The sequence below is a fragment of the Silurus meridionalis genome, chromosome 3 (genome assembly GCF_014805685.1).
Source record: "Silurus meridionalis isolate SWU-2019-XX chromosome 3, ASM1480568v1, whole genome shotgun sequence".
NCBI classification, from domain to species: domain Eukaryota; kingdom Metazoa; phylum Chordata; class Actinopteri; order Siluriformes; family Siluridae; genus Silurus; species Silurus meridionalis.
The window spans coordinates 32480855-32504839 of record NC_060886.1 but is presented as its reverse complement, the minus strand read 5'-3'; the positions used below and the strand labels follow the sequence as shown (position 1 = coordinate 32504839).

Below are 23985 nucleotides of genomic sequence, written 5' to 3'. Positions count from 1 at the left end.
TTAAAAAGCTAACAGTTGTTGGTTCTTATTGGTGGAAAATCTAAAGTTTGTCTGAATCTTCCCTTGATGTCAAAATGCCATGACTCTTCCTCTGATATTCCAGATGTTTTCCTATCCTACCCATACATGAGTAAATAATGGTTTAGTCTCACTGTGGTAAGCATCCTTTATGCTGGTAATTTTGACCAACAAATGGCTGTGACAATAGTCGTCTTTGTTAGAACCCAAAAGATATTCCCATGATCCTCCCATGCAAATAACTATGGTTTAAACATCCTTTAACTGTGACATTATTAGACGTGTCACTGAAACTTGAATTGTGAATACATAGGGTTGTTTTTACTCTGGACAGGCAACACAAAAGATGCTGCGGTTTCAAAGAATAATTCACGAGTCACTGTTATATGAACAATAAAACATTTTATTTTTGATTACCGGAAAAACTACAAAGATGTCAAATAATAAAATATAATAGATGCAAACACACAAAGGTACAAATAATATTTCAAAATTATGTATATTTTAGCAAAGAAGGCACAGGTATTGCATTTGTATTTTTGTTATTATTAATAAATCTGATTAAACATTTCAGGAGATTATTTTCTGTATGTGGTTTGATCTATCGGTGGTGTTGAGGGTTTCTCTGTGTGTGTGTGTGTGTGTGTGTGTGTGTGTGTGTGTGTGTGTGTGTGTTTCTGAGTTTTAGCCTGTGCATCTCCCGGGATCTGATGTTTTAGGTGCCACCCAGTAAACTTCATGCAGTGGATCCAGTAGAATGGGGAGTAATACAATCAGAGACACAGGGTTTATTTTTTTAATGTTTATGTGCCAATGTAGCTTTCAAAATTACCAAAAAAAACAATGCCAATGTCTCTGTGGTGCAATCGGTCAGCGCGTTCGGCTGTTAACTGAAAGGTTGGTGGTTCGAGGCCCCCAGGGACGTGATAGTGGCTTTTGTTAGACACCAAGTGCTGCCGTGCTGCACACCAACCTGAGCTGAGAGCAAGTGGAGGAACGAGTGACTGTTACTGGGTGGTGCGTCTTAGAAAAAGGCTTCCATGTTTGAACAAGTTCTCGATGCCACTTTTCTTCATGGTGAATTTCCTCGGAGACCACATGAATCTCATAGGTTTCCCTATAGGGAGCTCACAATTAAGTGTTGCCAACGCTCGCTCAGCTGAGGAAACAAAATTCATTACAGGTCATTCATTTCAGTAAAAAAGACTGGGGAAAGGTGGGTGAGGAGAAAACACTCAAATTTTAAGTCAGAAAACCTGACCATATTCATGTAATAAAGTAGTAAAATAATACACAAATGACTCCTGGAGCATTTAGTAGACAATAAACTGGTATAAATGCAGAAATAGTCTATTGGGGTTTAATGAGGATTTAATTACCATCGGCTCGCTGGTGAAAGTTGACGTAGGCGTAACTGATTAAAACACCGGCGTTCCGGTTCCTGCAGACATGGATGGAGTGAACGTGGCCCACAGAGCTGAATTTCTCCATCAGCATGTTATCTGTCACTTCATGGTGCAGATCACCAACATACAGTGATGAAATACTGGAATTCATTTTATCTAAAAAAACAACAAACATACAAATAAACTCAGTTATAAACAAGAGAAAAAACACGAAGCCTACAGTCTAAAGCAGAAAAACATCAGCATAAGTAAACTACAATCACTTTTCACTCTGAAATGTTGAAAGATTGTAATACATACATGTTTAAAAGATCTTACATTTCTACATTTCTCAGTACAAAAATAAAGTTAATGAAAAGCAAAAATTAAAGTATAACTATAACTATATATATATATATATATATATATATATATATATATATATATATATATATATATATATATATATAGTTATATAGTTATATAGTTATATAGTTATACTTTAATTTTTGCTTTTCATTAACTTTTATGTAGCATCACTCTGGTCACATGACCAGTTGGACACATAAATCGCAGGCACTTAAATCACAAACACTATAAAAATCTTATTTTAATACAAAACTAACTCAAGATATCAATATGATAAAAAATAAAAATGCTCCTGAATCCTGCATGTACACAAAACAGACCAATGAATCCCATTTAAAATGCTTTCAGTGATTCTACATCCTGCATCTGATCTACACTGTGTGATTTTTATTTATTTATTTGTTTGTTCTTCATTAATGATTTTCAATATGAATAAAGTTCATACACACAAAGCAGCACAAACAATGTTGTGAAAATCTATTCAATGGATAAATGTGTGACATTGATCACAAAAAACAAACAAACAGGGAATTCAGCACAAGCAGACAAAAAAGGGTAGATGGTAGGAGCAATAAACCAAAGATTCGGCCTTAAAGAAAATATAATTGGTTTGTGTTATCCTGTTCCTTTTGCCACATTTTATCTCTGAAACTTTTTAGATGTTGCTAAACTGAAAATTAAATACAGATCTCATCTCAATATTAAACATGACTTGAGAGTGACAGTATCAAGTCTACAACTCAGTTGTGAAAAGATGTATGAAATGCATTTGCTCTATTTTACACAGATTGCAAAGTGACAGAAAGTTAAAGTGATAACACAATTACACCTTTCTTTTCCCTTTTTTTGTTTTTGATGCTAGTTGATCATTTAGAATTGGATAGTTTAATAAATTAGACATTTTAGACAGAAAGTACTTCATTATCCTTTTTTGAGGTGACGGAGGACAGGTGGGGTTTAAAAATCCACCCCTCTGAAGTGGTAAATGGCAGAAAAAGATTGAGAATCACTGCTAAAAAACACAAACAGAAGTCACATTAGTACAGAATGGAGCATGAAGCACGTCCGGATAGTGCCGCTAGAGGGCAGTGTGAGACTGAGAGTTGAGGATGTGAGCTGTGTGAAGCTGGGGATCAATAGTCTGTTAAGGGGTGGGAAGAGGGAAAAAAGAAGGGAAAGAAGGAAAAACAGGAAAAAGAGAAAGAAAAAAATGAAAAATTGAAGAAAAAAGAAAAGGTAATGGAAACATGTCTTGCACATTTCTTATGGTTGTTGGCAGATTGATGTATATATTTTATAGCAAACTGCCTTATGTGCTTCCCAGGGAGAATCTCTGATGTGAATGACGCTGGTTCAAATCCCTCAATAGTGCACAAAAATACTGATGATGTGAATAAAAATACATCACTTGTCACTCATGTTCATTAATATCTTTGTGATTTGACTGATTTTTTTTACTGGAAATTCCAATAAAGTGCATAAAATGCATGTTTATTTCTTTTGTTCATGTAATTATTTAACCTTTAACACTTTTTTTTAACAAAAGTCTCTTTTTCATTATATGGGACATGTTCTGTATTTATCTTTTATATTTATATCTTACATAATAATAATAATAATAATAATAATAATAATAATAATAATAATAATAATGAAGATGATAATGAAGATGATAATGGGTTCACAGCAGGTTCACAGAATAATTCACGAGTCACTGTTCTATGAACAATAAAATATTTTATTTTTAATTACTGAAAATGCTACAATATTACAAATCAGTGTATATATTAACAAACGTTATTTAACAATAGATATAATCAAGTACAAAGATTAAAAAAAATTCCTAATTGGGTCTGAAACAACAACCTAATGATAAATAACTATAGATTATAATAGTAGTAAATCCACAAAAATAAATGGTAAAATAATATCAAGTCTCTGAGTGACTCAAAACACCAGGAAGAAATGGTTAAAGGAGCAGAACTGGAAGAAACAGCAGGTCTGGATGCAGATGAAGGACTGGCTGAAGGAGATGAACTTTGACTACCAGGCTGTAAAGACACATATTGTATATTATGAACTTAAGCATAATAATGATGATGATAATGACATATGAAGATCTTTTTAAATGACAGGAATCTGCATTGGTACATTTACATTAGGTTTGGCTGCTGAATTGTTGCTGAAGGATCCACCAAACCGTGACTTGTAAAATCATGTAAAATCACACATGTGCTGGAAATGTAAAGATCTGATTTCCCTTTTGAAGAAAACACAAATAATCTTCTATTCAATAAAAGACAATATGACTATAAAAGGCTTTGGGGACGTTCCAGAGATAATTGCGTGTGGAGTAAATACTGAAATATGAAAATGAAAAGCTGAGGAGCTGGTCAATGACCTGAAAAGAGCTGGGACCACCGTTTCCAAGGTTACTGTTGGTAATACACTAAGACGTCATGGTTTGAAATCATGTATGGCACGGAAGGTTCCCCTGCTTAAACCAGCACATGTCCAGGCACGTCTTAAGTTTGCCAATGATAATTTGGATGATCCAGAGGAGTCATGGGAGAAAGTCATGTGGTCAGATGAGACCAAAATAGAACTTTTGGGTCATAATTCCATTAAACGTGTTTGGAGGAAGTAGAATGATGAGTACCAGCCCAAGAACACCATCCCTACTGTGAAGCATGGGGGTGGTAGCATCATGCTTTGGGGTTGTTTTTCTGCACATGGGACAGGGGGACTGCATCTATCTATCTATCTATCTATCTATCTATCTATCTATCTATCTATCCATCTATCCATCTATCCATCTATCTATCTATCTATCTATCTATCTATCTATCTACCTATCTATATGATGTGAGGCTAGCTAAAACAGGTAGAAGTAATAACTACTTTTTACTTAAGTACATTACAGAGTATTTAGTTCCAGTTCATAAATTAGAGACAAAAACAGAGATTAGAAATATTAGAATGAACATAAATAAGGTCCAGGTGTGGTAAATAAATATAGTATAAAAATATAAGTATAAAAACCAAATTATTTTATCATTGAATCCGGTTACAATCTGTTTATAACAATAATGATAAATGCTTAATGTAGCACAGCTTTCAGATATGGAACCTTCAGTGCAAGCTACGGCAGTATAGTTTTTTCAGCGCAACAGACATCCTCTCTAAATGTTGGCTTCCTGAGACCTCCAACATTCATGATGTCGCTACACAGCTCCAGGACCAATGGCCCTCTGAGGATGTTAGCCAGACCAGTGTTCACTGGCAGACCGTTCTGGAGAAGTTGGTTGGGTCTATGCTTGGTACACTAGGACTGCATTTGGACTGCTATGACAACGAGCCTCCTCTTCATTGTCTTGTTCCTCTGTCTGTAACTACAAAACGAAACCTATACAAGTGCACATGAGCTCACACACACATACACACACCATGACAGGCTGGGGTACATTGCTCTCACTATTGCCAGTCTAAGGTGTGTCCCTCCCTGTGCACTGCCAAGCTAGGGTGCGTTGATTGCTGCCGTGCTGCCAGACCTGGAAACATTGCTTGCCTTTATGCTGCAAAGCTGGTGTTCCCTGCTCACTGCTGCATGTTGGTCCAGACTAGAGTGCAGCAATTTCCTGCACAGGCAGACTCATTTCCTTACAGTACAGTACAACAGTGGAGCTTCAGCTGGAGAAAGAGACAGACAAAGAGAAAAAATGAAAGACAGACAGACAAATTGACAATGTTAACATCAAGCCATTGGGTCGGTCTCTGTGATAAGGAATTAGTCTACTATATGTTTTGGCCATATTTGCTCCAAGCTGTAATTATGCATGTGGACTTGTCCAAACATCCATATTCCATCCCCTCTGACACCCATAGGGACACTATTCATTGATATGTTAACTAAACACAGAGTTAGACAACAGAGAAAATAGACTTTTTTTTCAAGAAGTAATAAACAGTGCTTTATTGGAACCATAATCAGAAATACAATGACTTCACTTTACTGCACAAGTCCAACAAAGAGATGGAGACATTTAGTGGCATTTGAAAGACAGTAAAGGCAAACAACAAATAAGAAAGAAATGTACAGCAATCAGACATAGTATGAACACACATATAACATCAGCAGTGTGTGTGTGTGTGTGTGTGTGTGTGTGTGTGTGTGCGCGTGTGTGCGTGCGTGTGTGTGTGAAATATTCATTTGAACTGCAGGCCACTGCTGTAGGAGTCCTGTGCTAAGCTCAGGAAGGGAACTGGCTGGCTGGATCCCATGTGTCCTCCCATGCTTTGCCACTGTAATTAAGCATAGCACATCTTACATTAGTTCAGGAGAATAAGTCTATTTGTGTACACAATGTCTATAGCATTCACAGCTTATACTGTACATTTCACAAAATCTGTCTTTCTATTTATTGTTAATTTCCTTTTAAATATCAAAAGCACATTGCTACCCAAGTAGTAGGGCTGTGCGATTTCAGTAAAAACATTGATGTGCGATTTTATTAACATATAAGTCAAGCTTCAGCTCGAAAACTTTCCAAAAGTGTGCAGTACAGTAGGTTTATTGAAAAAACATCACAAAAATTATAATGGTTTGCATTTAAACCATTTAAAATTTCCTTTTATATAGTGTTTTCTTTATATTTTTCACATTGTGTCTACATTGCAGCCTTTGTGATTAGCAAAGTGCAACATAGCAAATTGCGATTTCGATGCAACCTCGATTAATTGCACCAAGTAGGCATCATGCTGTTTTTACATTGTGTTACTGTTTAGAGGACAGGCTTTACCAAAGTAAGCTCTGAACTAAGACTGCCTAAAGCCAGTTTGCAGCCAATGTGTACATACTACTCTATCATCCTAGAACAACACTATACCAAAAATGCCAAAGGGCTGATGAGAAACATAGTCAAGTGTGAATGGATATGTACTGTATGTCAATCCTTACCACTGAGAACAAGGCAACCAGCGCACCTTTACTTCAGCCTTATCCTACAGAAACACACACAAACACTTTTAAGTATAATTGTGTATTTACTTCTCAAAACCATACAGACAGTAATGACATTCATGCTTGGCTGTATACACTGGTCGGGTGATGTGGGCTAAACATCAGTGGGTAAGCTATAAAGTAATATTGTACAATGAGGGGGACATAATTAATATTAGAGAGACATTAATAAAAAATATGGTTCTAAATCTGACCCCTGTCATTCTTTTGTCAACGATAGTGTCGTATTGCCACAACCCAGCCATTATGGATGCACAAGCCAGTGCACTCTTAGTGCCGGTCCCAAGCCCGGGTAAATGGGGAGGGTTGCGTTAGGAAGGGCATCCAGCGTAAAACATGTGCCAAATCAAATATGCGGATCACAAATGAGAATTTCATACCGGATCGGTTGAGGCCTGGGTTAACAACGACCGCCACAGGTATCGTTAACCAACAGGGTACCAGTGGAAATTGGGCTACTGTTGGCCGAAGGAGGAGAAGGAGAGGAGGAAGACGTCTACAGAGACGGCAGGGAAATGAGCAGTGTAGGAGAGTGGAGGTTCGGGTTAGTACTTTAAATGTTGGTACTATGACAGGTAAAGGGAGAGAGATAGCTGATATGATGGAGAGGAGAAAGGTAGATATGCTGTGTGTTCAGGAGACCAAGGGGAAAGGGAGTAAGGCCAGGAACATTGGAGGTGTATTTAAACTGTTTTATCATGGTGTGGATGGAAACAGAAATGGTGTAGGGGTGATTCTGAAGGAAGAGTACAGTAAGAGTGTAGTGGAGGTGAAGAGAGTTTCTGATAGGGTGGAGGGGGAGAAAGATTCTGGAGTGAATTTAATGAAGTGGTAGATGGTGTACCTAGGAAAGAACGATTGGTGATTGGGGCAGACTTTAATGGGCATGTAGGTGAAGGGAACAGAGATGATGAGGAGGTGATGGGTAGGTATGGTTTTAAGGAGAGGAATGTGGAAGGGCAGATGGTGGTAGATTTTGCTAAAAGGATGGAAATGGCAGTGGTGAACACGTATTTTAAGAAGAAGGAGGATCATAGGGTGATGTATAAGAGTGGAGGAAGGTGCACACAGGTGGACTATGTGCTATGCAGGAGATGCAACCTGAAGGAGGTTGGAGACTGTAAGGTGTTGCCAGGGGACAGTGTAGCTAGACAGCATCGGATGGTGGTCTGTAGGATGGTTTTGGAGGCGAAGAAGAAGAGGAGGAGAGTGAGGACTGAAAGAAGAATAAGATGGTGGAAACTGAAGGAGGAAGAGTGTAGTGTGAGATTCAGGGAAGAGGTCAGACAGAGGCTTGGTGGTGGTGAAGAGGTGCTGGATGATTGGGCAACTTCTGCAGGAGTGATGAGGGAGGCAGCTAGAAAAGTACTTGGTGTGACATCTGGAAATAGAAAGCAAGACAAGGAGACGTGGTGGTGGAATGAGGAAGTGCAGGAGAGCATAAGGAGAAAGAGGTTGGCAAAACAGAAGTGGGATAGACAGAGTGATGAGAAGAGTAGGCAGGAGTACAAGGAGATGCGGCAGCAGGTAAAAAGGGATGTGGCGAAAGCCAAGGAAAAGGCATATGAGGAGCTGTATGAGAGGTTGGTCACTAAGGAAGGAGAAAAGGATTTATACCGATTGGCCAGGCAGAGGGACCAAGCTGGGAAGGATGTACTGCAAGTTAGAGCAATAAAGGATGAAGAGGGAAATGTGTTGACTAGTGAGGAGAGTGTGTTGAGAAGGTGGAAAGAGTATTTTGAGCAGCTGATGAATGAGGAAAATCAGAGAGAGAGAAGATTGGATGATGTGGAGTTGGTGAAGCAGTATGTAGATAGGATTAGTAAGGAGGAAGTAAGAGCAGCGATTAAGAGGTTGAAGAATGGAAAGTCGGTTGGACCAGATGACATCCCGGTAAAAGCGTGGAGATGTTTAGGAGAGATGGCAGTGGAATTTTTAACCAGATTGTTTAACAGGATTTTGGAAGGTGAGAAGATGCCTAAAGGAATGGAGAAGGAGTGTGCTGGTACCGATCTTTAAGCATAAGGGAGATGTGCAGACCTGCAGTAACTACAGGGGAATTAAGTTGATCAGTCACACCATGAAGTTATGGGAAAGAGTAGTGGAAGCCAGGCTGAGAGAAGAGGTGACCATCTGTAAGCAACAGTATGGTTTCATGCCGAGGAAGAGCACCACAGATGCCTTATTTGCTTTGAGGATGTTGATGGAGAAGTATAGAGAAGGACAGAAGGAATTGCATTGTGTATTTGTGGATCTAGAGAAAGCGTACGACAGAGTGCCAAGAGAGGAGTTGTGGTATTGTATGAGGAAGTCAGGTGTCTCAGAGAGGTATGTGAGGGTGGTGCAGGACATGTATGAGGACAGTGTGACGGCAGTGAAGTGTGCAGTAGGTATGACAGACTGGTTCAGGGTGAAGGTTGGACTGCATCAAGGATCAGCCCTGAGCCCTTTCCTGTTTGCAGTGGTGATGGACAGGTTGACGGACGAGGTCAGACAGGAGTCTCCTGGACTATGATGTTTGCAGATGATATTGTGGTTTGTGGTGAGAGTAGGGAGCAGGTTAAGATGAGCCTGGAGAGGTGGAGATATGTGCTGGAGAGAAGGGGAATGAAAGTCAGTAGGAGTAAGACAGAGTACATGTGTGTGAATGAGAGGGAGGGCAGTGGAGTGGTGTGGTTGCAGGGAGAAGAGGTGGAGAAGGTGGAGGAGTTCAGGTACCTGGGGTCAACAGTGCAAAGGAATATAGATTGTGTTAGAGAAGTGAAGAAAATAGTGCAGGCAGGGTGGAGTGGGTGGAGAAGATTGACAGGAGTGATTTGTGATAGTAGGGTATCTGCAAGAATGAAAGGGAAAGTTTATAGGTCTGTGGTAAGACCTGCGATGTTGTATGGATTTGAGACAGTGGCATTGAGTAAAAGACAGGAGGCGGAGCTGGAGGTAGCAGAGCTGAAGATGTTAAGGTTTTCGTTGGGAGTGACGAGGATGGACAAGATTAGAAATTAGTTTATTAGAGGGACAGCGCATGATAGAATAATGCTGAGGATGGAGCCACTAGGTAGGAGAAAAAGAGGAAGGCCAAGGAGGAGGTTCATGGATGTGGTGAGGGAAGACATGCAGGTAGTTGGTGTGAAAGAGGCAGATGTAGAGGACAGGGTATGGAGACGGATGATCCGCTGTGGCGACCCCTAATGGGAGCAGCCGAAAGAAGAAGAAGAAGAAGATTATTTGAGGTGTCACTGAAACTTGAATTGTTAATACATCTTAGTCACTATTTGCAGAGTTATCTTTTTTTCAGCTAGAGCAAATTGACAAAGTTTGGTAACATGTTATAGGAGGGTTATAATGTATTAACGTTAATTTGATGAGACAGACTACACTTTGGACAAATTCAAAGTCTCCACATTGGACAATCAAAGATAGAGCAGCTGCTAATAAAGGCCAAAAAGCAAGAGTCCACGTGATTCGAAAACGTAACCTTCTGATCTGGAGTCAGACATGCTACCGTTGCGCCACGAGGTCCGAGGGGCTAGTTTGACCAGCCTCATGGCCCAGAGAAGGCTTTGCATTTATCTCATCGCGGTTGTAATGACAAATTGAGTCTGACGGTCAGGTTGCAGGTGTTGACATTTTTCGCATTGGAAGTCAATGATTGTTGGTGTAAGTAAGATTCAGGAGTTGCATTTCATATGTAAAGGAAACAATCTGTTACACTATACAGTGAAATAATGAACTCAGTGTCAGTCATTTGGTCAGTGATGAAATGTAAAGTTAGTTTGCAAAAAGCAAATGCTATATATAAGACTATGGACAAAGATTGGGAAAGGAGCTTTTAAGGTGCTTTTTATGTGAGTTATACATAGTCACATTTTTCAATTAGCCTGCATCCTTGATTACTGATGTTGGACATGAAAAAGGGGATAACCTTCATGGTGGGCGTCTTGCAAAAAAGGCACATTAAACTATTGGAAAAAGCTTCAAGAAACTCCTGAGATTTGCCCTCTGAGCCAGCACAGAGACAAGTATTTTATTGAGGCCAGGTGTCGCAACTGTTCTAGGTTCGAAGCAGGCACCTGAGCACAGCCAGGATAGCTCAGTCGGTAGAGCATCAGACTTTTAACCCTCTGGAGTCTGAGGGTGTTTTTGACCCCTTGAGAGATTTTGACATGCTCTTACATTTGGTTCTTTTTAGTTGCTTTTAAAATATATTATTGACAAAAGGCTTATTACACTGTATTCAGCACAAACTGGGCTACCATAATATGTAAACAACTTATATGTGTGTGTTTGTATTTTTGACAAAATAAGGTTTATGCGTGGTTTTTGAAAAAGCTAAAAAAAACTCCCTAAAATAAGGCCACAAAACCTATAGTAAACATGTTTCCCCAAGACTTTTTGAGAAGAGATGGTGCTGGTCCATTTTTGGCCTTGTAGGCAAGCATCATTGTTTTGAATCTGATACGTGCAGCTACTGGAAGCCAGTGAAGGGAGCGCAGCAGTGGGGTGGTGTGGGAAAACTTGGGCTGATTGAACACAAGTCGTGCCGCTGCGTTTTGGATCATTTGCAGTGGACAAATAGCGTTCAGGGTAGACCTGCCAGCAGAGAGTTGCAGTAGTCAAGTCTTGAAATGACAAGAGACTGAACAAGCACCTGGGCAGCCTGTATGGACAGAAATGGTCGAATCCTTTGGATGTTTCCTTTGTGTTTATTAAAAATACACATTAGCAAGGACAGCATTAAAAAGGGAATTGTGTAACAATAAAACAATACAGTACAGTATGTATAAAAAATAAAGAGTGCAACAAAAACTAACACAATACACTACAGTAGGGTTCCGCAAATCCTAGCCTGTAGGGCTACAATAATATGCATTAAATAATAATAGTGTATCCATTTGAGGAATCGGCAAGAACAAACAACTTGAACCCCCACTTAGTTGGCTTGGCTTTCATGTACTGTGTCCTCCCAGTGTTAGCTTTGCATGCTACCATCCTCTAATCCATGGCTAAATGTCTTCTAGGATGATAAATTGCTTTGCATGTCTTACGGATTGTGTCCATAAGCAGTTTCACTCTGAACAGACGGTCATGTTCAGATGTGCCCCTCTTTCTGTCATTTTCTCTGTCTGCATCTGGGTGACTCATGCATACATTCCACAAAGTTGTCCTGTATCTGTCCCTTGACATAATTGTTGCTGGAAAGGGAACTGTGAAAATTCTGCTCTGTTGCCAGTAGTCTATGATGGAGGGCAACTTTACCATTGACATGTAAAATAAGAGCCCAATGTAGCGATACATCTCCCTCACGGTTACATCTCTCCATTTGTATTTGCGTCCCTTTGCTATTGACTTGGCAGCTTGAGCATTTGTGTTGTGACACAGAGTTGACACTCTCAGAGAAAAACATTTTATATAGACTACATGGAGAATGAGAGTCAGAAGACCTCAGTTGAGGTCCAGGTTCACGTGCGGGCAGGAATCGCAGAGTCTGTGGAACTGTGTCGTTATCTGTCTGATCCTTCCATGACATGGTGGACTGTGTGTGCTGCCTTTGCCTTTTTTGGAGCAGGTGCTTGATCACATCTGTTTATGAAACACACACACACACACACACACACACACACACACACACACACATCACTAATTGTGTCATTGATAAAGTTGTTTGCATATGTCATACAATACAATAATGATTTAAACTAAATATAATTTAAGAAAATATAAAATATGTACTTACTCAGGATGATTCTCGGTCGAACTCAAAATGGAGCGACGCCTGCGTGGCCTGGTGTGAGTTTCCAGTGAAGGCAGGGGTGATGCAGCCACATTCCCAAAAATAACCAAACAATATCTTTTCAGTATTTTTGAGGAATACACTTGAACAAAATATATTTGTTAGCATGCATTGTACAGCCTATAGGCCTATTTGTTGATGGGCAATAGGACAGATAAATGTTTGTTGATGGGCCATAGACCATAATGCATCTCAGACATTTACACCATCACCATTTACAGCTGAGCAAATAATATTGTCATTGATAAAGTTGTTTGCTTTATATATATTGTTACACTTGAACAATATATATTTGTTAGCATGCATTGTACATATAGCATTTACACCTCAGCATTCCGGAACATCTCTGCTAGCTAACACTACATAACAGCCTTTCAGGATGATCAGTGACACTAACCAAAACTGAACTGAGGCTAAAATATAACTTTATATAACGTCAACAATATTTAGAGCATACAATTACAAACAGTTAATGTTACAAATGAACAGATATTGGCTGATTTTTGTTGTAATATTAAAAGGCAATGCTGACAAAAGCGAGGCAGAGATGTCTACACTTACTTATAACTTACTCATCGTAGCAACTTGCTGGAAAGTCCTCGCTCATCAAAATGCAAACGCTCCTCGTCGAAATCGCAATCTTCTTCAGATGAAAAGGTAAATTCTCTGGCATTGAATAGCGGGGGGCGTGTCCGCTCGCAGCTCATTATCAGATAATGAGCTGCGGTGGAAAATCTGTGCCTCTACTTGGTTTCACATGATTTATATTAATTGGAAACATATGTTTTTTATTTCACCTACTTATTCTAAAACTACACACTTTAAGCTGTCTAAAGATATATTTTTTATTTCCGTGTGTCAGCTATTGGCCGAGTTTCAGCGCTTTTTGATGACGTGTTTCTAAACGAAGTTTACGCAGACAAAGGCAACAGATGGCACACCCTGACTATTTTATTCATTTAAAACAATACAACGTTTTGTTTATACAGTGAGCATACACAAATAAAAGTAGACCCTTTACAGATTTAAATGATGTATTACTTTGACATGTTTGATCAAATATGACCGAGCAGTTTCAGCTCTTTTTGCTGGCATCTGAAAAAAAAGCACGTTTGGGTGCCGGCGGCAATTCAGACTCCAGAGGGTTAAGTATAAAACCAGAGTAGTAGCTGTGGTTGAAGAACCAACTTTTTTTGACTGATATGTCACTGCATAGTTCATGTGCTTTGCTGGCACATGTCTTCAATTTAAACACATAGATAAAACTTAATGTGTCCAGCCAAAGCTGCTTCTGTAACTGCAGGAAACAGAAAGGTTCATTAGTGATTTGAACTTGCAAATACATGTCTCCTGTTCTCCATGCTAACATTTTGGGACAGTTACTGTGAAAAGAGAGCATTTCCACATTTAAATCATATGGGTAAATCTCCCATCATGCAGATTACAAAAATTTTCTATGAAATGAGTCCAGGGATCTTAGCAGGCATAAATGGCTGGAAGCCCTGAAGGTCAGCAATTCCTATATTTTTTAATAGGGCTCAACATTTCAGTATTATCCCTAATGACCTCTCCTAACCATGCAGAATCTAACAGATCCACTTTAAATGACCACTTCTACCCAATCAGTACACAAAAAATTCTTGTTGACTCAAGTCTCTTAGACAGATGAAGTAGTGCATGGACCCCAACTGGTGAGACAGAGTAGCTTTAACTGAGAGAAGCCACAAATATCATCTAGTCATTTGTGAAATATGCATCTGAAGAGTGAGACTACTTGTCCAGTGCACATAGGGATGAGTTTATGTTGTATACCAAACGTTCGGCGGTCAATTATTTTTGTTTAACACACCGTTGCTAATAATAATTGACCGCTGTCTGTCTGTCAATACTATAAATGGTAACAAATAAATAACAATAATTTATAATAATAAATAAAAAACTTTTGTAATTGATTTATTCTTTAAATTGCAATGCATTGATTTCAGTGAGGTTCATACACACTCATAGCCATAAATGAAATTCTAATAATTTACGTAATCTTTTCTTTCGGTGTTTCAGTTTTCGGTTTTGGCCTTGGTTTCCTCATTTTTGGTTTTTGGTTCCGGACAAGAATTTTAATTTCAGTGCATCCCTAAAATATTATCGTTGGGGTGGCCCTCTGACACAATTCATGTTTCTCATGTGGCCCCTTGTAAAAATGTTTTGCCTACCCCTGGTCTAGGGTATGGTTCTTTGGGTGCGAAAGGTCCCGAGTTCAACTCTGGGACGAGTCTTAGTTTTACACTGAATAAACTTTGTGTGGGTAAACAAAAGCTGTAATAATGCTGTATGGCTGATATCTTGGTTCTCGCTTGCTACACGTTTCCTCACACCACCAAAGAGATTGAACTCCTTCAAGGGCGATTTCTTCTCCTGAAGCTACTGATCCCAAAATTGCCTGAACACCTTGAAATTACTCTGGTTTTATGCTAAACAGTCTGTAAATTGATTACAAAGAATCAAAAAGAATCTTGGACCTCTGGCTGTTTGGATCTCGCCTTCTCTTCATTCAAATGTGCAGGGTGTAGTGTCAATCCAGTGGTAAATCAATGCTAAGTGTTGGACTGAATAGTCTAGCTCTTCTCCGATCTTACATTGTAGGTAGCACCGGTTTTAAAATGTTATCATGGAGAAGAGAAGACGTGTTTCCAATGTACAGTGACATTTTATTACAAAAGTTAAAATGAAGTTCAAATCTCTAATAAGCCTTTCTGTTTCTTGCAGTTACAGAGGGCGGCTTTGACTGGACTCCTTAAAGATTTCGGTTAATTTACAGCAAGGCTTGTTGGTCTAGGGGTATGATTCTCGCTTCGGGTGCGAGAGGTCCCGGGTTCAACTCCCGGACAAGCCCAGATTTTACAGGAAACAAGCTTAGAGAGGGTGAAAAGTGCTATCAGAACACTCTATTGGTGATAACTTGTTTCTAGCTTGCTGCACGTTCCCAGAGTGCAGTGTTGGCTAGACACCATTAAAACCTTTGCCATGCAACCTGTGCTCCCTTCGCCTGGCTCATTGGTCTAGGGGTATGATTGTCGCTTTGGGTGCGAGTGGCCCCTGGTTTCAAATTCCGGGAGAATTTACTGTTTTCATCTATCAAGATAACAAAACAAGAGACCTAGACTTTTACCGTGTAGGCCAAATGGTGAACACGCAAAAGTCACGGACATGTTATGTTCGTGGTTTAATTATATATGGGGTTGACTTATAAAAGTGCTGCTGCAGTGTTGAAGAGCTGTGTTCTGGTGGAACAATCTGCAGGGAATTTGTAAGATACTAAAATCACAAACAGTGTAGGCAAGATTTTAACATGATGCAGGGAGACCCCAATGGATTTCAGGTCCGTTGCCTTATCCAATCAGCCATGACTACGCAAGGTTCTGCCTGAAGTCTGCACATCCATCAATGAGTCCGAGACAGAGAGGAAAAAAACAGTTAATACAGACAAGCAGGCAGATGGATGGACAGACAGACAGACAGACAGACAGACAGCATGGTAAATAGAAAAGACAAGCAGTCAGACTAAATCTAAGACTGACAGACAGATAGATAAAGACAAAAAAGCTGACAAATAGATGGCCGGATGGATAGACAGACAGACAGACAGACAGACAGACAGACAGACAGACAGACAGACAGAATAATATTTAAAAGGTACCAGACTCAAGGTTCAATACCTTCAGGAAACTGAGTGTTGGACACTAGTTTGTGATGGTTGGATGCTGGTTTGTGATGGTTGGACGCTGGTTTGTGATGGTTGGAGGCTGGTTTGTGAATGGAGGGAGGAGCCGGAAAAGCATAAGAAGGAAAAAATGCATAAGCGCACATGGAAACCAGGGGATATCTTATGAGGTTAATATTGAAGCTTCTGCTAGAGATGATGAATGCGGCGGTGCAGCTGTGGCTACAGTGAAAAGAGACTTGTTGAATTGTGTTCACTGGGTTTCCTGCTTTAGTTAACGGCATTCATTCACGCTGTATGAAATGTCTGTGATGCAGCGCTCTGTTATACTGCATATCTGTATAATTCTATAGCTGTGGCATCATAATGATGTTATTAAGAGGGGGATTGGGACTGAAGACCTGCCACTGTATAAACTATTAGAGAAAACGAGTAACGCTGTGCAGATCTACTGTGTATTTTATTTCTTTATGTATAAAAAAATACAATGTTATAAATATAATCTATAAAAATTCTTCATAAAGAGATCACATTATCAGGCTTTATGTGATGATGGAGGAAGCTGATCTAAGGCACTTGGTGACGGCTGAGGGAACGCGCTTGAATGTGATCTTGTTCTGCTTCAGGATCAGTTGCAAAACAAAGCCCAGGTGCTCGTAAGCTCTTAGTAAACACTTCATGGAGAACACATGAAAAGGAAAAGCACTTATGAACATACAAAGGTTATTAAATTCAACATGCTCTAAAATTAAAACACACCCAGATACATTAAAAATAAAAAGTTATCAGCCACTGAGGGGATAAAAACACATGCTTGTATGTCAGGATGGCTGAGCGGTCTAAGGCGCCAGACTTAAGGTTCTATACCTTCCAGGAAACTGAGTGTTCTGGTCTCCATGTGGAGGTGTGGGTTCAAATCCCACTTCTGACAGTAACTTTATTTTCATTAGAAATTAAAACAATAATGAAATAATTATTCTCCTTTGTCTTTCAAACACAGACATACAGAATAAACAAGTAGATGGTTACCTAATAGTGGAAAAGACAGACAGAAAAAAACCTGTTAATTCAGACAAGCAGGCAGATGGAAATATAAATTAGACAGATTGAAAAGAAAAATCCAGCCATTAGGGTTGCATGAGCCAGTGCACTCTTAGTGCCGGTCCCAAGCCTGGATTAATGGAGGGTTGCGTTAGGAAGGGCATCCAGAGTAAAACAGAGACAGCAGTAAAAGGAGAAGTGTAGGAGAGTGGAGGTTCGGGTTGGCACTTTAAATGTTGGTACTATGACTGGTAAAGGGAGAGAGGTAGCTGATATGATAGAGAGGAGAAACGGTAGATATGTTGTGTGTTTAGGAGTGTGTGAACAAGTGACAAGTGGAAAGGGATTAAGGCTCGTTAGTAAAAACAGGTATGAAGTTTCTTTTTGTTGATGTGTTCTGCCTACACAAATTCATTCCATTGAAGATGCATCTAAAATCGATGCTTGATGTTTAGACCTTTAGAATGATATGTCAAATGCACCTTTTTTTATTTTTTTATTTAATCTAGTTTTAAACATAACACATACAAACAATATTTATAATTGTATTTTTGCTGAGATTACCAGACAATTTAAGAAAATTCATTGTGTTTTTCTGATTGTTCTAAAAAAAAAAAAAAAAAAATATCAGAGAAACACTGACCTTAAAACAAGTGAATGTTTTCTTCAAATGCACTGTATAGTGTCTTATCTGTATCCATCAATGTTCCCTGACCAGCCTTGAACGATACACTGATTGATTGATTGTTCTTCCTTGGGAAGTGTTCACCTGTTTGGTGACAGGGGGCGCTGCAGCGCTGCTCAGAAAATACAGAGACTCTGTACTACATTTTCTATATACTTCGTAACATAAAGACGCAGTCCTGCACTTCAACGACGAAACGACGTCATCGCACAATGATGTCACGGTGTTACTTAGCAACTTTTAGAAGGATATCAATTTATAATTCAAAACAGTTTTAATCATCTCAGTTCATCTCCTCCAAGTCCTTTAGCGAGTCAAACCTGTTTTCAGTCTTTATTATGTCTTTTTTAAGGACTTTCTTTCTTGCAACCTCTACATTAGATATTGCCTTTACTGACCTCATTCTTTTCGTTGGTTTCACTTGTTTGTCCTTCTTTTTTCTTTTCTCTTTTCATCACCGATGTCTCTTCTCTTGGTCCTTCTTCTCCACCAAAGTTTTGCAAACTTTCAGTTAGTCCTATTTGGGTTCAGATTCCCGTCCTGCTGTAAGTGATCCTCCTGGTTGTTGTGCTTCTTTCCTTCTTGTTCCACGCCCTTGTCCATTGTTGTTTCTCCCTCTTGTGTTGTTATTTACTCTTCTCGCCGCTTACTGTCTCGTTCATGCAACTGCGCATCCACCTGCTGTTCATCCTCCGCCTTCTCATTCCCCATCCAACACTCACACTTATTTAAAGGCAGATTGCAATCCGGGCACGTTACTGCGTTGCAGTCCATCGCAATGTGCCCTCTCTTCTCACAGTACTTACTTTCTTATTGGCATCTCGTCATCTTTTAACCAGTCCATTGTCTGGATGCGCTATGGGCCACAGAGCCCTACCTTACACAGTGCTGTATTTTACTATCTCGGAAATGTTCATCTTAATGGAGGGCTTGTAGTTTGTTTAAAAGCACATTTTAAACAAGTTTGTTTTTCCCATTGCTAACAAATACTATCAAGCTTTTAAAAGAGTCAGAGCAAAGCCTGCAATTCACCATTCAGTGCCCAAGAGAAACCATCTTATCCATTTGCAATGTTAAACCTCAAGCCATAAAGAAAAAGCTGGAAAACACTCAAGCAGCAATGAACAACTGCACCAGGCACTGCTGGGATTCAAACCCACAATCTCCTGTTTACTAGACAGGGACTTTAACCAATTAAACCACAGTACCTCAATGCAACCTGGCAAATACTCAGCCAGCTGTTGAATGGAAATTCTTTGCTATTAGATTTAGGGAAAAAATATTGCATGGACATATGCATTCAAACTAACAGCTAATAAAGCAGAAGCATAGATTTGATTTTTGTCCTAATGCTAGTTCTACCATTTAATTGAGACTTGCTAAGGTCCTCAACATAAAATATGATCAAATACAAATATAGTTAAAATACATTTCGACATACAATAACCATGCTATAGCAGTGAAAACGTTCTATCTAATATCTGATCATAGTCTCAACAAAGCACCAAAATTCTGTGGAAATTAACATGCAACACACAACTGTTGACAGCAATTGCTCTGAGGGAACTACTCTTACAGCAATAACAAAGCAGTGCTGCAACTAACAAACATTGGGCACCACTGTCCTTAGTGGTAGGAGCAATTGATGTTGATTGTTTGCTCTTGGACCCATGCATGTATATAAGAGGTTTTTAAATCTTTGGTAGAACAATTACTGTACCCCTGGACTGTGCACTTTGGTTGTAGGAGAAACCCCTTGTAATCAAGAACTCGGAATCTGCCATTGCCTGCCAGTTGAATCGACACCAGCAGTCTATAATTGTTTGTGCCGATGAGACTAAACACTTGTAGCTGTTTTACTTGATTTATGTTGCAGTTTGTCTGCCTGTAGAACCACAATCCATGATCAAGATTTCAAATAAAACCTTACCTCATGTAAGGATTACATTTATGACCTTCAGATTATAAGATTTACGCGTTACCTACTGCACTAACGAGGTGAGCTGTGTGAAGGCCGTTATTATGAGCCACTGCTCTGAGAATGTATGACAATTAAGGCCCTGTTGCCTGTTGTTTATCTTCAGTGTAAGAAGATTTTTTTACTTGATTTAGACCAACTGCTGTACCAATGTACTGTCCAATCTGACTGTGAGATAAACCTCAGAATCTGAGATTGCTAGGGAGTTGTACCACCACAAACAGTTTGCTCATTGACAAAAAGGCCTATAATGTTTTGTGTTGAAATCACAGTGCAGTTGTACCCAATTTAGCTGATTTTTATTGCAGTTTGTATGGCCGTGGTACCACGCTTACAGCAATAACAAAGGGGAGCTGCAACTAACCAACATTAAGCACCACTGTCCTAAGTGGTATGAGCAGCTGATCTAGATCGTTTGCTCTTGGACCCAAGAAATGTTGTATTGGTTTCATGTAAGAAATTTTAAAATCATATTTTGAGCAATTACTGTACCATTGGACTGTTTACTTTGGATTTAAGACATACACATGTAATCAACACCTCAGAATCTACCATTGCCTGCCAGTTGATTCAAAACAAGCAGTTTATAAATGGTTGTGCCAATGAGACAAAAAGTTGTGCCCGTGTTCCTAATCTTTGCTAATCAGAAGATAAGTGTGGGCTTTGGATGTGTGAGCACAAAGTATGGAATGATTCTGTGCCAGGAATATTTGTTGGAACATTCGATTAGGGTACAGCAACGTTTTGGTCAAACGAGTAGAACCATGTGGAACAAGAGGAGATTTTTTTGAAAACCACAACCGACAAAGCATTTCGTTTTAGTTTGAGAAGCACGGACATGTCACATGCAATATGGCTCTTAAATCTACCTCGTGCACAATAAAAGTTACTAGAGAGACAAGTGGAAAAACACAACGACTCTACCGCTGAGTCTAGGAGTCCAATGCGCTATCCGTTGTGCCACAGAGCCCTACGTTGCAGAGGGCTGTATTTTACTATCTTGTAACTGTTTATCTTAATGGCTGGCTCATAGTTTGTATAAAAGCACAGTTTTTTCCAATCCTGAAATACTATCATGCTTTTAAAAGGGTCAGAGCAAAGCCTGCAATTCACCATTCAGTGCCCCAGAGAAACCATCTTATCCACTTGCAGTGTTAAATCTCAAGCCATGAAGAAAACACTGGAAGGCACTCAAGAAGAAGCAGCAAAGGACAACTGCATCAGGCACTGCTGGGATTTGAACCCCGGATCTCCTGTTTACAAGACAGGGACTTTAACCAACTAAGCCATAGCGCCTCGATACCGCTTCTCAGCCAGCTGTTGAATGGAAATTCTTTGCTCTTAGATGTAGAAAAAAAATATTGCTTGGACATATGCATTCGAGCTAACAGCTAATAGTGCACAAGCATAGATTTGTTAGATTTTTGTCTTGATGCTAGTTCTACCATTAATTTGAGACTTTCTAAGGTCCTTAACATAAAATATGGTCAAATACAAATATAGTTAAATATAGTTATAAGATACATATCGACAAACAAAAGCCATGCCATAGCAGTGAAAACATTGCTCTGAGGGTCCTACTCTTCCAGCAATAACAAAGCAGTGCTGCAACTAACAAACAATAGGCACCACTGTCCACAGTAGCAATTGATCTCGATTGTTTGCTCTTGGACCCATTCATGTTGTATTTGTATATGACCCATACATTAATTGTACATCTAATTGTGGTTCCTTTTGGACTAATAAAAGGAATAAAAGGAATAAAAGGATTAGGCATGGAGGGAGAAGAGAATAAAATATTTAAATATGCGGATGACACAACGCCATTGGTCAAAAATCTGGAGGGGGTGAAAAAAGCAATGCAAATGGTACAAAAGTTCTGCAGGAGATCAGGAGCCAAAATAAATAATGATAAAACGGTATACATGAAATTCAGAAGGGCGGCGTTTTTAACGGAGCATTTTACTTTTATGGAAGCAAAAGAAATAAAGATTTTAGGAGTTTTAATGAGGAGGGATAAAAAGGCAGCAGAAGAAATAAAGTTAGTACCTAACATTTTAATGATTTATAAACTATGATACATTTTATACACATCAGCTGTGCCATTGTGGGCAGAAAGAAGGCTAAAAAAAGTTTTTTAGATTTTTTATGGGAAGGGAAGCCATCAAGAATTGCATACACCACCTTAATAGGAGCAATAGAGAAGGAAGGTTTGGGGTTAATTGATGTGGAACAAATACAAATAAATGAAAATGATAAAAAAAAGTATATGGATGAAGAAAGCAACGCGTCATGGAAAGTAACAATGGGGTTTTTCTTGAACAAGTGAAGCAACTTCAAACTTGGAGACAACATATTGTGGATGAAAACAGAGGGGTTTCTAGATTTTTATAAAGAACTGTTGAGGGCCAAATTTTTTGACTCATGTACATTTTATTTGCTTTCATGCTTAATTTAAGGATGAAGATCTACTGTGGTGGATAAATTGTGATAAAGGTTGAACTTGAATAGCAGAAAAGGCATATAAGCAAACAAACAAACAAAAATAAATTGGCAATTTGAATCAGCAATTCTCGCTTACAGCCATACCACTCTGAGACCGCTCAATCTCGTCTGATCTCGAAGCTCACTTGTGCGCTGTGTGTCTTGTAATGACAGCTAATCAGTGCAAGATCTTCCATTTCTTTCTCATCCAATGGCGCCACTGGTTAGCGCTTTCAGCTGTTAAACAAAAGGCTGGTTTCCATACCCACCCAGGGATGTTCTGGCTTTTGTCAGACACCAAGCACTGAGTGGACTGAGTGACTGTTGCTGGCAGGGTGGTGCGTCTGGGACAGATGCTTTGAGGGTTTCTTTTTTAACCAACGTCTGTCAGAGACACTGTTCAATTCTAAATGCTTCTTTTAAGGTGAAACTATGAAGAACTATGAAAGAATAATAAAGACATCTCTTCATTTTAATTTTGTCACTGCTGCACTGCTGTGATGGCCAGTGGTTAAGGTGTTGGACTTGAAATCCAATGGGGTTTCCCACGCAGGTTTGAACCCTGCTCAAAGCAGTCTAATGTTATGGGGCTCAGTTTTTTGTCTTGAAGTTTGTGAAACCGAGAAAAACCCAGGAAAAATCCATAAATTAGCCGCTTCATTGTTTAAGCCGCGGGGTTGAAAGCGTGGGAAAAAAGTAGTGGCTTATTGTCCGGAAAATACGGTATTATATCATGATACTGCATCACTTCTCATGTTACTGTCTCCTAGATTTGTGGATTTGTAGCATTTATTGTGTGATTTAAATGTTGTTATCTGGCAATATGGGGAGTAATACAAACAGACACTCACACACCATAATGGTTAGATGCAGTCTGAATATCAACACTAGAAATACCATCTAGAAATTATTTCTGGATGGGGTTTTCCAGAAGAAAATAGCAGTAAGAAATGCACACTTTTCGTTAATCACTATTTTGCGTCTTGTGTATTTGTCTTACACCGTTTTGTGTTGTCTTGAACTGTCCTGTGTTGTCTTTAACTGTTTTGTGTTGTCTTTGCACTGTTTGCACCAGGTTTCACACGATGCACTTTATGTGGCGAGGACACTTAATAGTCATTAGCCCTGTGATTTCTGTGATTGTTGTTGTATGTAGCACCAGGGTTCAGGAGGAACGTTATTTCATGTCACTGTGTAATGCGTTAGCTATATTTGGTTGAAATGACAATAAAAGCTTTTCGGCTTGACTTGACTAATCAGGCACTGAACCAAGTAGAAGAAAACCTGAAGAAAACACCTTACTGGCAGACGACCTAAAACCAGAGTGGGTTAATAACCATAACCAAGAATGACTAACTCCGAATGTAATCACAAAATTTTGTGTTATTGTGCAAACATGTCCTGTGCTTTATCTCAACTACAGAAGCAGGTGAGAGAAACACTTCTTGTATCAGTCAGCAGACAGCTGGATAGTCTGAAACAAGATACTGGGTGAT

The 23985-nt window shown here is 39.3% G+C and overlaps 3 non-coding genes across 3 annotated transcripts; 2 read left to right on the top strand and 1 right to left on the bottom strand.

The window, feature by feature from the left end:
- The first annotated feature begins 15401 nt into the window (after positions 1-15401).
- On the top strand, positions 15402-15473 carry trnap-cgg. The gene has a single exon. It is a non-coding gene; the product is annotated as a tRNA-Pro (tRNA).
- A 1648-nt stretch (positions 15474-17121) lies between these two features.
- On the top strand, positions 17122-17232 carry trnal-uaa. The gene is made up of 2 exons: positions 17122-17159; positions 17187-17232. It is a non-coding gene; the product is annotated as a tRNA-Leu (tRNA).
- A 3995-nt stretch (positions 17233-21227) lies between these two features.
- On the bottom strand, positions 21228-21301 carry trnat-ugu. Its single transcript has one exon. It is a non-coding gene; the product is annotated as a tRNA-Thr (tRNA).
- Between the last annotated feature and the right edge of the window lie 2684 nt (positions 21302-23985).